Genomic DNA, 4,760 nt, shown 5'->3' with positions numbered 1-4,760 from the left:
TTCAAGCTAGGATGGGGGCATGATTCCAAGACTTCGAATAGGCGTTCAATGGCTAACAAACGATCAAAGTCACAAACTAATTAAGACCAGTGTGTAGAAAATTCTGTATTAGCAGGAAAGGTTGAAAATGAAGGAAAAGCATTCAGTCGTGAATTACATCAAGCGAAGCGTTCGCTAATGACTAATGGTCACACTCAAGCTTCTGTCAACAACAAGATAAGAACCCTCTTATCTAATCCATAATGTTTTTCGGATGATATATAGTAGATTATTCACAATGTTTGCATACAAATTTCAATGTTTATTATGCAATTGCCTAACGCCCTGTATTTGCTTGAAGTTCTTATTTGGCTAAGCTGTACCATTATTATTTTTAATTCCTATAATGGGAGCGAAAGTGAAGGAAAATCAGAAATGCGTTATGGTTGTTGGACGTGAGACTAACCGAGAATTTGGGCACGTCGTGTACCATGTGAACAAGGAGATAAGGACTTATTTGCTTATTTATATAGTATTTATCAACAATAAATGAAGAATAACATTTTTATGATAATATATGATCCTGAATATCAACAATACTAATGGTGGTAATCAATTCAGAGTCCTAGTATAAAGCAACGATTCAGAATTCAACGTTGGACCAACCAACTTTACACATGTTGTCTTAGACTAAGCGATCAGACCTGATATTCAAATACCTACAAATGAGAAACTCAAAGGAGATGTCATTTCAGATAATACTCGGATCGGCGTAGGCGGCGCGCCGGACAATACTGGCGGAGATGGAATACCATTTCACAGTCGTGACTGCAGATATTGATGAAAAAAAGTATAAGGATGGATAAGCCTAAAGAATTGGTCATGGTTCTAGTTGAGGCCAAAGCAGATGCTATTATTTCAAGGCTCCAAAGTGAGAACAATTGAATGGGGATGCTCCTGCTACACTGTTGATTACTGCAGACACGGTGGATAATAAGGGAGAAACCATCCTGCAAGGAAGAAGCATGGAATTTTATCAAGGCTATTCTGGTGGTCAAGCAGCAGTTATAGGATCTGTACTGGTTACCAACCTTAAAAACCGGAAGAAGAAACAGTGGTTGGCGCAGAGCAGAGGTTTGTCTTTATGTCATACCAGAAGAGGTGATCAATAGCCTGATAGAGGAGGAAATTACGCTCAATGTTGCTGGCGGTTTGATGTTGCAACATCCATTGATTTTTCCATTTGTAGAAGCAGTGATACTGATAGGGTTGACACCGTTATGGGATTGCCTAGAGAAGTCACAAAAAATTGATTCTGGAAGCAGTCTAACTATATATTGTTGTGGAGTGGTGATCGGGTTCTTACTCGAAACTTAGCAGCTGCTGATGAATCTACGATTTCCCAAAAACTCCTAACACCACGAGGACAAAGAATGCACGCAAGAAGCAAAAGTTTTGGAAAATATTGAAAGGCTTCAACACACTCTTAGAAATTGCCTAAAAGATAAGAATTCCTTCCTTCTTGTCAATTATAAATTAAGATCAATGCAATTCAGTCTCTCTTTGGAAGGAAAAGAAAGACAACGAAGTTTCGCTGCATACCAAAAATGTACATGGACAAATATTGCACAAGCATGATCAAGTCAAAAGCTACGAAGAAAAATGAGGTTACTTATTCGGCAAGCACTTAAGGTTTGAAAGCAAAAGAAATACATTGAATTTGCTTCAACAACAACGAAGTTGCCTAACAGTGTGTTGACCCTAGAAATTACAAAGCCTACGTGGCGCGCAGGCCGAGTATATTCTAAGCTAACTACGTCCTTCGGTGATTGCGGGGCGTGCCAACTCGTCGGCCGAGGCTCGACCGAGGAGTAAATTTGATGATGCTGCGTTGGGTCGCGCTACTGACTTCTGCGTCTTGCGATTGCGGCCGAGAAAGGAACACGTCTCGGCCTCTTGGGTTCTCGAGCCTGAAGACAAGGCTGCTATTTCTTACAAAGTTCACGAACCGAATTCGGCTTGCAATGTGCCGAATGTAATAACTGTGACACCTCACCTCACCGAGAAGGCTAATGAGATGACCTCGACCAACAAGGAGGCCAAGACCAATGACAAGAGCCTTGTATTCGGCCTGATTATTAGTGCACTCGAAATCCAGTTTGAGCGAAAAATACCAACGATTGTTGTGAGGAGATTGAATGATGATGCCCGCGCCGGCCGAAGACGAAGTACTGGAACCATCAAAATACATCGTCCAATAGTTGTCGTGGGTCACCACCATGCCGATTTCGACGTCAGCATCCCCGAAACCGTAAGGCGAAGGGTGCTGAGCAAGGAAATCGGCCAACGCCTGTCCTTTCACAGCTTTTTGCGGCACGTACTGCAAACTGAATTCGGACAACGCCATCGTCCACTTCCCAATTTGGCCCTTCACAATTGGCCGGGTAAGCATGTACCGGATAACGTCGGTCTGGGCAATGACTTGGGTGACCGACGGGAGCATGTAATGCCGAAGCTTGGATGCGGAGAAGAACACGGCGAGACAAATCTTCTCAACGGCGGAATAATTGATCTCTGGATGACTCATATTGCGGCTGAGGTAAAAGATAGCCTGTTCCCGTCCGGCATCGTTGTCTTGCGCGAGGAGGCAACCGATGGACTCTTCGGCCGCCGAAATATATAGCTTGAGAGGCTTACCGCGCTGAGGGGGAACCAGGACAGGTGGGTTTGTGAGAGAAACCTTGATTTGCGTAAACGCTGCCTGATGCTCCTCATTCCACACGAACTTATCTGAGTCCTTGAGTTTCAAAAGTGTGGAGAATGCTTTCATTTTACCTGCCGAATTAGCAATAAATCGGCGTAAAAAATTGACCTGGCCGAGTAAGGACTGTAGTTGTTTCTTCGTTGTTGGGGGTGGGGCACTGATGATTGCGCGTGCCTTATTCGCATCAACCTCAATCCCTCGGTGATGTACGAGGAAACCTAGAAAATTTCTGGCCGACACACCGAAGGCACATTTGGCGGGATTCATCTTGAGGTTGTGCCGACGCATGCGGAGGAAAGCCTGTCGGAGATCATCCAGATGTGTCTGTCGGCGTTTAGATTTGATGACGACATCGTCGATGTAAACTTCGACGATGGTTCCAATTAAATCATGAAAAATAGTATTCATCGCCCGTTGGTATGTGGCGCCGGCATTCTTGAGACCGAATGGCATAACAACCCATTCGTAAGTGCCGAGTGCCCCCGGGCAACGGAAAGCAGTTTTGTGCACATCGGCTTTGGCAATGAATATTTGGTTGTACCCGGCGTGTCCATCCAAAAAGGATAAGATCGCATGATTCGCCGCAACATCGATTAACAGGTCTGAGATCGGCATGGGATACTCGTCTTTGGGAGTTGCCAGATTCAGATTGCGGAAATCGATGCAGATACGCAGTGCGCCATTTTTCTTTAACACAGGAACGATGTTTGCCAACCATTCAACATATCGAGCCGTCCGAATGAACCCGGCTTTTAAAAGCCGAACCAATTCGTCCTTGATGCCGAGTTGCACTTCTGTCGAGAATCGCCGAGGTGGCTGGCGGAAAGGTTTACATCCGGGCTTAATTCGTAGTTCATGCTCGACCAGAGCACGATCTAAGCCGGGCATTTCATGATAACTCCAAGAAAAACAATCTTTAAATTCCGTAAGCAAGGCACGCAACTCGTCCTTCATTTATTGAGGAAGTAAAGCGCTAACAAACAAAGGCCGTGGGTCATCGGCCGTCCCCACATTAATTTCTTCTAGGGGGTCCTTAACCTGAGGCCGATGATCCTCGAGTTCGGCCGGGGCGGCTCGGACTTTATCAAAAGATAGGGTAGGACCATGATCTTCTTCGGCAAGGAACTCGACGAGGTTAACGCCTGAATTCGGTTGCCGAGATATAGTATACCAATGAGCCAGCAGTCGTTCCATCGTAGATGAAACCGCGGCCCTACGTTTGTCCTGATCAGTGTCAGACATCAGACTTGGGGAGGAAATTGGCCAATCCGAGTCTCGCCGAATCCTGGTGGACAGTCTCGGCGCCAACCTCGATGGCTTTCTGAACTGAAATCCGAGTCGGTCGTCCGTCTTCATTGAAGCCTTGCAGCGTAATGTAGCCGACGTGGTCATCATAATACCGGGCTTGGATCATGTTAGCTTCGAAGGGCTGGTTATCGGCTGGGTGAACAGTGACCGATTTGCCGTCCCAAAAGACAAGCACTTGATACAACGAAGAAGGAATACAACTGGTTTGATGGATCAAATCTCGACCAAGCAGTGCATTATACTCGGTTTTGGAATCAACCACGAAAAAGGCGGTCATGTGGGTGCGACCGGCAATATTCACAGTTAACGGAAGTACACCTTTGGTTTGAGATTTGTCGCCGACGAAACTACTCATCGTGATTCCTGACGGAATAAGTTCTTCATTCGAACGACGTAAGGCTTTCATGATATTCAGAGGCATGATATTGACGGTAGCCCCACAGTAAACAAAAACTTTAGAGACTGGATATCCCTCAATGTGGGCCGTTACATATAATGGCTTTAAATGGTGAAGTTTGGCTGACGATGAACGAGGGAACAATTCGGCCAAGGCAGCCTTTAAACCATCATCTTTTGTTGCTGACTCTCCTTCAGTGATCGACACAAAATCAATATGGCCGGGTTCTTCGGCAACCACATCTCCATCGAGGAAATTTGGTTGAGCCGTGCGTGATTGAAAATCGGCAGATAACACATGGACCATACTTAT

The 4,760-nt window shown here is 45.4% G+C and overlaps 1 pseudogene; it reads left to right on the top strand.

Annotated features, from left to right (window-relative positions):
- Positions 1 to 660: 660 nt before the first annotated feature.
- Positions 661 to 1,510, top strand: LOC126587580 (uncharacterized; annotated as a pseudogene).
- Positions 1,511 to 4,760: the final 3,250 nt, after the last annotated feature.

The sequence above is a fragment of the Malus sylvestris genome, chromosome 10 (assembly GCF_916048215.2).
Source record: "Malus sylvestris chromosome 10, drMalSylv7.2, whole genome shotgun sequence".
NCBI lineage: Eukaryota > Viridiplantae > Streptophyta > Magnoliopsida > Rosales > Rosaceae > Malus > Malus sylvestris.
This window is presented reverse-complemented; position numbering and strand designations above follow the sequence as displayed.